The following is a 13,283-nucleotide window of genomic DNA, read 5'->3' on the forward strand; positions in this document are numbered from 1 at the left end:
AAAAGAAGATAAAGGTGATTTTCTACGTCACAAAGGTCAGGGGCGTGTCACGTCCGCCGAGAGAATTTCCAGGAGCCTTGCGAAATGCAAGCCAAAAGCATATCAGGGAACGTTTGTGAGGGAGAAAAGAATGAGAAGAGGATATTGTGCTACGTTGAAGCTATTAGAGCAAAGAATACATTTTAGAGCAGAGAAACATTTCCGGTGGCGCCATCTATCAGCGCAAATGGGTGACGCCACCTCCGGTTATAAAGTGACCCCCCAAGGCTACTGTTCTGATCGTTTTGTAAGACGTTTTCCATGAAAATGAATCAATTAACGTTTCCAACAAGGCAGAGGCACGTTTGATTTTATTTCTTTAATGTTCCAAGTATGTACATAGGGAAAACGCTAATCTGAACATCGTGCAAATTGCGGTATTTAAATTTATTTATTTCAGTTGATTCATTCGTAATTCGATGCCATGGCCTGGGAAGAGCTTTCAAACCCAGGTCTTTCCCTCCAACCACACGCATGAGCACCTGGAGCGACACTAGGTCCCCCCGATCTGGTAAATTTACCAGTTTTCTCGGTACCAAGGAGTACCGAGTATTGGTCTTTATTGTACGTAGTTTTTGAAAGATCGACTTGCCACGCCACTCCACACCGCATCCACTACATCCGTATTTAAAAACCAAATAGATTGTAAAATGACGTGAAAGGGAAAGAAAATTTCCTTCCAAGTATCCCGCCTCCACTAGTACACAAATTACAATCTCTATCCCTCCCGAAACCCACCAAGATAATCAACTCGTTATGATTTATAGAAAAAAATACAGAGTAGAATTATTTATTATCATTTTTATACTTATAAGGAAGTCTTGGCCATTGTTGCAAAGATTCTAAAATAAAAGAACTGGAATTATTTTATTAAAAATGCATTGTTTGGGGGAGGAGGTCATGGTAACCACAATAATCATGCTAAAAGTCATTGTTGAATCCCGGTTACCATTGTTGCTGAATAGTTTTATGACCATGCATCGGTCTTCGAATCCGTGAAGCAGTTGAAAGTTAGTACTGTCATATACTTCATTATTTACATGCTCAAGCGTGAATGAAATGTTTTCTCACAACATTCAAAATTGACTGTTGCCAAGTTGAAGCACACAAAATTAACTGAAAGAAACGTTTTTTAGCACCATGTCCAGTGGTGTCAGAGTCAGGATGCTCGAGTACCCAGCTGTTTAGTTTCAAGGAGCAAAGCACCCATAGAATTGATTCTGAAATAAAAATCTATATAGATTTCTGATTTTCTTTTTCGTTAATATCAAACACAAAAAAAAAATTGAAATAAAAAACTGCCTGTTTCCTCCCTATGCGTCTTGAATCTTGCTGGAGCGTCCATTGCCGAAAAAACTTTATAGAGCTCTTAAGCAACGATAAAGGAGACATTCTTCGTAGGGCGCCCACCGATAAATGAATCTGGGTATCTTTTTCTCAGCCATCTCATTGGGCATTTTGTCTGTTGTAGCCTTGTATGAAATTCTGCCTGGATAGAGCGATTCAGACACTTGTTTCAGTCGACTAAATGAATGCCTGAAAAGAATGCAAGAATTTTTTGAAGGAAAATTTGTCTCCTTGTTTATTACTGATACAGGCAGATATGGGATAATTAGCTTATAAGATCTTGACAGTGGCTAATCCATTTCTGCGTGCGTTTATTTCCTTTAGACCAGCGGTTCTAAAACGGTGCTCTATAGAGTCCAAAGAGCTCCATGCGCACTTCCCTGAGACTTCGCTGCCTTATTCGATGAAAATAAATTAAATCAGTAAATTTCATAAATAAATAAAAGAGTGGAGCCTGTGATTCGCCATAGAAATTATATACTAAAAATGGCACCGTGAGTCGATAAAGAATGAGGACCGATGCTTTAGACTGTTCATCGAGGCAAGATTTCTGAGTGTTTGAGCCTCTTTTATTTGGAGTGACTATGTAAAAAATATTTTCATTTACACAGTATCAAGTGGTTCTCGAACGTTTCCTAACTACGGGTCCCTCCCTCATTGTCCTAGCCATTGTTTCTCCTCGGCCTTCCAGAAGTGCTGAAAGAAATCAATTTAGAACAGGCACGCATCAATGTTGAAAACTCATGGCGATACCCTCCAGGAGCCGCGACATGCACTTTGAAAACCACTGATATCTAAAATCCTTTATGTAAAAACACAAAACTATTGTATTAATGTATAGCAAAAGGTTCTATATTGGGAAGGGGCGGCTCGCCGACAGAGTTCCAGCCTTGAGGCTCGAGAAAATTCGCTTATCATTTTTTCACATTACAAATTCACTATAGAAGGGCACATAAAATGTCTGGTCTGGGGCTCTGCAGCAGGATATGGAAGGTCATACGGAAGATGCAGGGAATATCTTCCGAAAAATCTTGCGATACTAACCTTAAAAATTAGCATTTTAAGGTGAAATAATTTAATTAACATATCATATGACAGTGTTAGACCAGCAGACCACCAATGATTTCAAAGTCCAGTGATTAAACAAATTGCAGTGGATCGCGGGACAAGTAGCGAAAAACTCTCCCAGCGGTAATACATTGATTGCGAAGAATCCGTTATGGGAGAATCACGATTAGCAGTCGTTTTACATCGTCTCAGCCGTTTATGTCGAATAATAAATTTTTTTGCTGTAAAATTATTTAGAAAACTGCATCTCAGCTGAAATTAAAACAAAAATTATATATATATGAGCGAAACTGATTTTAATATTGCTGCATTATACAGTCAAACCTCGTTAATTAGTCACTGTTGGGAGACAAAAAAAATATGACCTCATAAGCGGAGTGACTCGTTAAACGGAGTAAGACATGGCTGCGGTGATTCTGGACTTATTTTTGATGCATTCATGCTAGTAGTGTACGGGACACCTGACCGCCGGAACTTACGTCGCGCATTTCCGCCACTAGATGGCGCCACCTGAAATGTTTACGATTTCGCGCGTTTTTGACCGACTTCCTTTTTTTTAGCCGGATTTCGCAACTTTCGAGCCAGACTTCCTGTCGCCTGGGAAAATGGCGATATTTTTTTTCCGGATCTCGCACCAGACTTCCTGTTTCCTGCGAAATGCCCGATATATTTTCGAAATGACGTTATCTTTAATGTCACGTCCCTCATGTTAATCCGTTTAACTTTCCGGCGTTATCTTGACCAAGGAATGTTCTCTGCGGTTATCAACTAATTTCCGTTCTCACGGGGTGAATGTTCTACCTGATAACTACTATACAGTCGGCCCCCCGTATTCGCGGTTTTTTTCCTTCATTGAAATTTTTTTGTTATGGAAACACTCCGCAATCGTCATTCACGTGTTTTGTTTACAAAATTTTAGTTGTGCGTGTTTACGATGGCTCATTTTTCTAGTGCTACTGATAATGCTTCGGAAAGACAAAAAAAAGTGAAAGGTTTACAAGAAAAATTGGATATATTGACTATGCTTGGCGAAAGTAAGTCAATTGCTGCTGCTGTGGCCCGCCATTATGGAATCAACGAATCTACGGTGAGATATATCAAGAAAAAGGAATCTGAAATTCGTTCAGCCGTATAGCTGCACCTGTGGCAGCGGAAGTTTTGCATCGACTACTGGATCCATGTGTTTCTCGTACACAAGATGCTGTTTTTTTGTGAGTACAAGACTGCTACAAAAAGGTATTCCAATTGATTTTAATATTATAACGGAAAAGGCAATAACATTTTACGCTTCTATAAAGGGAAGGGCTGGTAAAACGTCTATTTCATCAGAAATTTATGCAAGTAAAGGTTGGTTTCATAGGTTTAAGAACGATAATGTTTAAGAAACGATTCGGATTACGCACTGTAAAAATCGCTGGCGAACAAGCCTCTGCCGACGAGGAGGCAGCTAGAAAATTTCCAAAGGCTGCAGAAAATTATTGAAGAGAAGGGTTATGCATCTCAGCAGGTGTTTAACGCTGACGAAACTGCTCTATTTTGGAAGAAAATGCAGCAAAGAACATTTATCAATCAAGAAGAAAAGCGAGTGGCTGGTTTAAAGATAGACTTACTATGACTTCAAGATAGACTTACTATGTTGTTTTGTGCAAATGCGTATGGGTACATGATAAAACCCAAAGTAATTTTCAAATCTGCGAATCCGCGAGCATTGAAGAGAAAGGATGTCAAAGCTCCCAGTATTTTGGATGAACAATAAGAGGGCTTGGACTATGAGAGCACTTTTCCTGGATTGGTTTTTTCGTTCCGGAAGTCAGGAGATACCTTGAGAGTGAAGACATGTCATTCAAAGTTCTTTTGATACTGGATAATGCTCCTGGACAACAAGATGTCAATGTGTTCAAAGCTGATGGTGTGGAAGTCCTTTATATGCCTCCTAATCAACATCTATCATTCAGCCCCTTGATCAGGGGGTAAAGCGGACATTCAAGGCTCACTATACACGCCACTCAATGGAGATGATTGTGCACGCAATAGAAGATGTCAATGCATAAAATGTCTTGAAGGTATGGACGAATTACACACTATCACTAATGCCATTACTGTCATAACTAGAGCCGTGGCAGCTCTTACGTAGAAGACAAGTTCACCGATGTCTTTATGATACGTCCTTCACATGCAAAAAAATTATTAGAGGAAGCCTAGTCAACATATTCCAACATACTTGATGATATGAAGAAGAAGAAACTTCAAACAGAAATCACAGTGTCTTTTCAGATAGCATCTCCAACAACCGCTGCTCTTCTCAAGATGTTCAATAAACGAGATAAACAAAAAAACCTATGGTTTCGGTTATTCGCGGATTTCCGTATTCGCGGTCACCCCAGGAACGCGACCCCCCGCGAATACGGGGGGCCGACTGTACGCTCATTAGAGTTCAAATCCATGGTTTACGGAAAATTCACCGCCATGCAATTCACCTTACGCGTCGCTTGACCGCGATAATGCCAATTTCTGCCGCTAGATGGCGCCACCGGAAATGTTTTCGATTTTCGCGCGTTTTTGACTGACTTCCTTTTTTTTCCGGATTTCACACCTCTCGAACCAGACTACTTGTCGCCTTGGAAATGTCCGATATATTTTCAAAATCGCTGTTGGTCCTATTTATTTGGAAAAAAAAAACTATTTTAGTGACCTTCCGGGATTCGAACCCATGACAACTGATAAAACCCTCCGTTCACCAGGCTAGTGTAACAACTACTGAACCAAATAGACTTGCTAGAGAAGTGCCTTATGAAATAAGTATATAAAAATAATAGTACGTATATTAAATAAGTATATTAAAAAAACGTCGCTCCTAATTTTGATGTGCCTATGATCGACGATCGTCCACGGAGTTATTGGTGAAAAGGGCGAATATTGTGAACCATAGCTACTGTTTTTTAATTATTTTCCACAAACCTTTTTTAAAATAAATTTTAAAAAATTTTCTCAAAATGGTCGATCACGTGACCCACGTTGATGACGATACTAGAGGGCAGCCCTACCGTTATTCAACTTCCGTGAAAATTATTCACTATGTCGTTATATAAAAGATTTTATCCAATTTCCCGATTTTCTCTTTGGACATGAAGCTGTATTAGAAATGAATTTAAAAGACAAAAAAATTAAGTCGCCAAATTACGGCGAAAATGTCAATTTTGGCACCAAACTAACCAAGATTTTTCTCTAGCTGTTTCGAATCCTCAAGTTTGAAAAGATATAGTTCGTTTGTGGTTGATGATGATGCTAATTAACCACTAGTGTTCGAATTATGCTGCTTCGAGAAGAGCCTTTTTATGAAAAAAATATCCAAGTTAATCAAACATGATCCAAAAAAACGCTCACTTCCCAAGCGTTATTATTTTTACCCATCGTCTTTGGATCTTTAAGAGATTAGATACCAAAAATATGCACAAAAAAACACACACAAGTTTTCATTGTCAACATTTTTATATTTCCTTCCATAACGAAACGAGATTTGTAACAGCACCCTTAAAAAGCTTATTCTTTAGACATCACTCCTTATACCACATAAATAAGAAAGATATTGTGTCTTCCCGGACTTTATTATTTTATTTCTATATTCCATTCAGCCAATTAAAAATTATTTATTTTACTTGTTTCACTGATATTATTTTTTAAATTTAAACCAATTTTTAGTTTTTCATTATGTCACTTTATTCATGGCTTTTATTTTTTATCACTTTTATTTATTATTTTTTTAATTCACTTCAAACACTTAAAAATTTATTTATTTCACTTTATTTTACTTTATCCAACTTATTCTATATGTTTTACTTTATTAATTATTCAAACTTTTATTCAAAAATTTTAATATTTTCTTTATTTTATTATCTTTTTCATTTTGTTTATTTTTCAATCATTCAAAATTTTATTTTTTAATGTTCATCGTTATTATATTATCTATTTGGTTTTATTATCTTTGTGTCATCATTTTATTTTCATTTCTTTATTTTTTATCGTTATTATTTCATCTATATCGTTTTTTCACTATCTTTGTTATTTTCATTGATATTATTTTTTTAAATTTAAACCTACTTTTAGTTTTTCATTATATCACTTTATTCATGCTTTTATTTTAACAATTTTATTTTTTATTCACTTCAAACACTTAAAAATTTATTTTGATTTATCCAACTTATTCTCTATTTAATTATTCAAACTTATATTCGAAAATTTAATTTTTTCTTTATTTTATCCATTTGATTTTATTATCTTAGTGTCATAATTTCATTTTCAGCGTTAGCTTATTTTTTCATTTATAGTTTATTTTTATATTCCACCACTTAAAAATTATTTATTTCACTTGTTTTAGTTCACTTTATTTCCATTGATATTATTTTTTAAATTCAAGCCTTTCCAACTTATTCTATATTTTACTGATTGAGTGAGTGGCCGAGCTACTGAATCCGTGAGTGAGTGAGTGAGTGACCGAGCTATTGAATCCGTGAGTGAGCTACTGAGTACGTGAGTGAGTGAGAGAATGAGTGACCGAGCTACTGAATCCGTGAGTGAGTAAGTGAGCTATTGAGTGGATGAGTGATCTAGTGAGTAAGTGAATGATCTAGTGAGTGAGTAAGTGAGTGACCCAGTGAGTAAGTGAGTGAGTGAGCTACTGAGTGGAGGAGTGATCTAGTGAGTAAGTGAATGATCTAGTGAGTGAGTAAGTGAGTGACCCAGTGAGTAAGTGAGTGAGTGAGCTACTGAGTGGAGGAGTGATCTAGTGAGTAAGTGAGTGACCTAGTGAGTAAGTGAATGATCTAGTGAGTAAGTGAATGATCTAGTGAGTGAGTAAGTGAGTGACACAGTGAGTAAGTGAGTGAGTGACACAGTGAGTAAGTGAGTGAGTGACCCAGTGAATAAGTGAGTGAGTGACCCAGTGAGTGATCCTAAATGATATGGCGGGAAGTTTTAATAATGACTTTATTAGAAGAAATTGAGATGATACGGAAGAAATTACAAATTGCTGTTGCACAATAGAATATATTCAATAATTCCATTAACTCTATATTTCACTCAGAATCTTCTAACGAAACGTTAAAAGGAACAATAACAGAGAATTAAAAGATAATAAAGTAAGTTGATACGCGATGAATTAACTCCATAAAATGTTTAAAATCATCTCCTGTTATCACTTTGATATTATTCACTCACTCCCTCACTCACTTACTCATTAGGTCACTCGCTCAATCACTTAATCACTGGTCACTCGCTCAATCACTTAATCACTGGTCACTCGCTCAATCACTTAATCACTGGTCACTCGCTCAATCACTTAATCACTGGTCACTCGCTCAATCACTTAATCACTGGTCACTCGCTCAATCGCTTAATCACTCGCTCAATCACTTAATCACTCATTCATTCACTAGGTCACTCACTCACTCACTCACTCACTCACTCACTCACTCACTCACTCACTCACTCACATACTCAATGGGTCGCTCACTCACTCACATACTCACTCGGTCACTCACTCACATACTCACTCGGTCACTCACTCACATACTCACTGGGTCGGTCACTCACTCACTCACATACTCACTGGGTCGGTCACTCACTCACTCACTCCTCGCTCACTCCCTCGTTAACTGATTCGCATTGAATTGTTAGTCGGTGAATTTTCCTAGCGGTGAATTGCATGGCGGTGAATTATCCGGCGATGAATTTTCCTAGCGATGAATTGCATGGCGGTGAATTGTTGGTCGGTGAATTTTCCTAGTGGTGAATTTTCCGGCGGTTAATTTTCCGGCGGTGAATTTTCCGGACACGCAAATCCATAGTAAAACTAAATTTGGGCGGGGCTATACTCGTCCAATTGCGAGGGTTCCTTGATTTCACTCAGTGCGACCCCGTTTCTTTGAAACCTTGCTCGTAGTCTGTGCTTCTCATCATTTCTGCTCGAGTTCTGTAACTGATGAGATGGAGAAGAACGTGGATTACAAGGCTCAGATTCTGAAATCTCCGAAAAAACTCTTAGATACATTAGAAAAAGAAGTCGAGTATTTGTCACCAGAACTTTCTGGTGAACGAACGAAGTCGTCGTCTGTGGAAAAGAGTACCCAATACCACGACAGCATGCTGCTTATGGCGATAGCGGACTTACGTATTCTTTTAGTGGTCTCAGATTCACAGCCAAGCCTTGGTTGCCAGTTCTCCAAGAGGTGAGAGACGTTATACAAACAGCTACGGGATGCCTATTCACTTTCGTCCTCATCAACCGCTATGCTGACGGGACTCGTCGAATCGGGAATCATCGGGACGATGAATCTGACCTGGAGGCTGATTATCCGATAGCAACAGTATCACTTGGCGCTGAAAGAAAAATGACGTTCACCCGTAAAGGTTTTGACCCCGTTACATACACTCTTCAGGACAACTCCCTACTAACTATGAAAGCGTCAACGAATCGATTCTGGACACACGGGATTCCTACCGCCCCTGAGGGGAAGGAAGCAAGAGTCAGTCTGACGTTCCGTAAGATGTGCAACGATCCTGATGTTTCACCATCACCGATGAAAAAGTTAAGGCAGAAACACACTACACTGGCGTGACGCGATTATCATGTCTCGTTAGAGACGTTGTGAATTCTGATTCGTGGAAATTCTGTGACGTTGAAATCATATAAGGTGAAATTCCCACGTCACAGAATTTCCAAGAATCGGAATTTACAACGTGTCCGACACGACGTGACAACACATCACGTCAGTGTAGTGTGTTTCAGCCTTTAGACAGATGTAAAGGCAAGCGAATTTTCAAACTTTTCATTTATCAGAATGATGTTTTTATTTCTGAGATTCATTTGATACATTATGAACTGGGTAATGCGGTCTACGTAAAGGTGTGCAATTTTAGAAGTGATGTGAATTGCCATTTGAGAAGATACGCTCTATATGGACAAAAATATTACCCTACAAAAGATGGTATCACTCTCACGAAAGAGGACTTTAAGGGATTATGTGACAGTGATGACGTGATTCGCCGGTCTCTAGCATGCGACAAGGGTGAGTACGAAAATTTAATTAACGATCACGTAAAAGTGCGCGTTCTCGGTGAGAGTGCTTTTATAGAGAAAGTCAAGGGTGTCTCCACATGTATCGTGTTGTCTGAAGATCAGTGGAACAATTTAATTTTCAATGAAAATAACGTACTTTCTAGTTTAACCTTGCTAGTGCATAATGACGCCGATTTATTATCGGTATATGACCCTCCACATCAAAGTTTAGAACTTGCAGAAGACCAGATTTCTATTCTCCACCAATTTGTGAAAGATGTGTTCTGTGATTTTGTTTTTCGTATTTTATTGGGAAACGTTGATTGGAATGATTTTGAATTCACCCTCGGTGCTTCATGGAAAGACTTTTACCATGCACTTATATACATGAACTTAGATGATTTCGCTTCTAAACTCAAGGACACTCTCATATCAAACAATGACCAAAATGAAATTATCGAATTTTCTGGTGACATACGTGTCGCAGACTACATCGATCTAGAGTTTTTTCAAATCGATTCGTATTTCAGATTTGATTGAGGAGGCTGAAAGACGATTTATCCAAACACCCTATTCCTCTATGCTTTTGCAAATGCATCTGCAATTTCTTGATTTGTGTATACAATGTTATTGTCACTGGTTTTGATTTTGTTAATGTATTTTGGTTTTGCAGATCCACCACGCTTTCCACAAATTTCCGCTGTTGCGTTTCCAACAAAGTCGGAGAATCTCTCATTTACGTGCGCTTCAACTTCTAATTTAATTTCTTTTTGTAATCTATTCAAAATTATTTTTTTTAATGCACCTCTATATCTTTGCCACTTTTTACGAATTCTGTTTTTGTACCTAATTTTTTTATCCACGATTTCTCGTGGCAGTCAAAATTGGTTATTAATTTTTGGTTTTGTATACAACACTAGATGTTTCAGTGATATTCTTGATCAGTAAGTTCGTCCACAGCTTGGTCAATGTCTTCTAAATTAGGATTTTCCACAATAGTGGGTGTTATATCTGCAAATTTACTTGTGTATGCAGCCCAATCAATTTTTTTGACCATAATTTTGGTTCTAGGAACAAGGAAATCAATATTTAAAAGTAACGGGTTGTGTGAGGAATTAAGTATTTCTTTTGTATACATTTGAATGTCACAGAGAGAAAGTTCTTAGCTATACCGAAGACAATAACATCGGGCGTTCCTCTATTTTGTGGCGGAAAGTGTGTCGGTTTAGGTGACGATATAACTTGCAAAAAATTGTCAATACAAAATTTTGATATTACGATTTGTAGATTTGGAAAAGAATAGCGAGGATTTGCAATTCCAATCTCTCGCCACTAGTACAGGAGTTCTTGTGTTGAATATTTCTCTTAGGATGTTAATATCTATAGCATTATGAGGAGGTTTGTATACAGCGCAAAAGTTCATTGGAACTCTATTGATATGCACTGCAATAGCTACTATTTCCAGATCACTAGAGTGTGACACTGTTAGCTGTTGAAGCTGAGGGATACTGTTTCGAATAAAAGCAGCCACTCCTCCTCGATTGTGAATTCGATCATTACACAGTGATACACATTGATAACCATTTATGTTAAACTTTGTACTAGGTACAAACCGAGTTTCATTTACAAGAGCTATGTCTACTTGATAATCAAAAAGAGTTTGTTGAAAAATTGTTTTAGAACCTTGTAGGCTATTTGCGTTAAAGGCCATTATAATTAATGGCCTGGAACGCAAATTATAAACGCATTATAATTAATGGCCTGGGTGGAGCATTAGTTTTTTGACCTATTGTCAGGTGTAATAAGAATTTGAATCAAAACTGCAAGTATTTTCTGCATTTTTTGGGAGCCAATCTTAGCATTTCCCAAAATTCTTCCAAATTCCTCAATTATTGTTTCAGTGTTTTCATTAATTTTGTTAGTAGTCGTGTCAATTGTGAGTGTTTTAGTATTTGCTTGGTTTTTGTCATTATTTTTTCGATCAAAATTGCCCATATCCTCGTTGGAGGTTTGATAATTATCTTCATTAAGTGACTCTATACCACTCATATCTAGCTCATTTGTGTGAGTGATAATTTGATGAAGTACATCTGTATAGATTAGTTTGTGTAGTTCTTTTTGTAATTCTTCATCAGATTTTTGTTTTCCCTCTTCCTAAGGGATGCATTCCCTTATGTATCATGTTATTTAATTCATCCTGTTTTTTTCGTAAGGTGTCAATTTCGTGCTCAGAAGTTTGTTTTGTTGTATCACAATTACTGTTACACCAGTTTGTTACTTGGGGAACGCACAAAAAGTGAATTTTGTCCTTAAAAAATAATATTGTCTTCCTGATTTGGAAGAGTGGGAAAGTCACTGTCAATTTGGGGTCGATAAGTTGTTGAAATTTTTGGCTCAAAAATTCTACCTTTCCCTCCAGGTATCTCAGGTCTATTTTTACATCCTGGAAAAGTAGATGTATGTTTACCTCCACAAAAGAGGCACTTTAAGTATGTTTTATCACCCTTATGTACACACACTCTTGTCTCATGTTTCCCAGTACAGAATGCACAGGCAGGCAGTTCCCGGAAAAAAACGACTATGTCCATAGGCCTGACAATTTCTACACTGAAGAATCGCCTGTGTACCTCTGTACCTCTCAACACTTATGGGGATATCACCAATGTTTGTTAAATTTGCAAAGTTTTTATTTTCAATGGAATCTTCAACAAGAAAGAGTGGAAATAATCTACCATTTGAGTAATTCCTCAAATTACAAATCTTTATCGTGGGAATGCCTTGTTTTTCAAGATCACTTTGAATATCCCGAGGTTTGACATTCGCCGGCAGTCTTCTTATCACGAATTTGAAGAGTTATTATTCCTGCCATCATCCAGTGTACATGATTCTGTGAGGATTCTCTAACTATTTCAGTATGTGTTTGTTCCTCAATGTTTTCTTTATTGTTACCCTCAATGGATTTGTCTGTTGGTTTTTCATCAGAATTTTCACTAGATGATGTACTTCCTGTACATGTGTCACATTCACTAGTGGTGTCGGATGTTGTTGATCCATTTAATGAGTTATCATCTAAATCAGAATTCTCTCGATAAAAGTTTGGAGGAGTTTCCTCAACTTCGTTAGGTACTAGAAAGAACTCATTGTTATCTTCACTAATGTTTTTGTTATTCACTTCAACATCGGAGCTAGAATTACAGCTATTTGTTTTTGATTTTTTTTCTTGACACTTCCATTTTTCTTAGACCCATTTTTGTTATTTTTTGCTATGTTGGACTCTTTCTGTGGCGTTTCAAAAATATCTACACCCCTTTTGATACCTTTACGGGGAGGGGTTCAATTTGCCAACAAGGATGTATTACTACTAACATCGTTATTTGATTCACTCAAAGTCTTTTTCTTTTTTCTAAGTTTTTTGATCCTGTTACCCAAAATCAACTCAGGTATATTCTCCGTAGATTGTGTCTCAATGTGGTTTGTCATTTCGAAATGTGTACCTAATACTGTGTTCAACTCATCAAAAATAGTTTGCGCAGTATTCAGCACCGCATCATGATTTACTTCTTCGTTTGCTCCATCAGAATCCAGATATTGGACATAAGCCGAGAATAAGTTCATAAATCTATTGGCAATTTCACACTCATCATCACATTTTTACCCTCTATATACTTTTTTTCAATCCAAGCCTGGATTTTATTGTTTTGTATATGGCCCCCGCCCCCTTATGACAGAAACATGAATGTGCGAAAATTGGGAAACGATGTTTGAATGTTTACTG

General features: G+C 37.4%; 1 pseudogene; it reads left to right on the forward strand.

The window, feature by feature from the left end:
- The first annotated feature begins 84 nt into the window (after window positions 1–84).
- Window positions 85–9,068, forward strand: LOC149079589 (DNA oxidative demethylase ALKBH2 pseudogene; annotated as a pseudogene).
- Window positions 9,069–13,283: the final 4,215 nt, after the last annotated feature.

The sequence above is a fragment of the Pholcus phalangioides genome, unplaced genomic scaffold (genome assembly GCF_987345545.1).
Source record: "Pholcus phalangioides strain wild (caught in Gottingen) unplaced genomic scaffold, Ppha-v1.0 ptg000012l_1, whole genome shotgun sequence".
Taxonomy (NCBI): Eukaryota; Metazoa; Arthropoda; class Arachnida; order Araneae; family Pholcidae; genus Pholcus; species Pholcus phalangioides.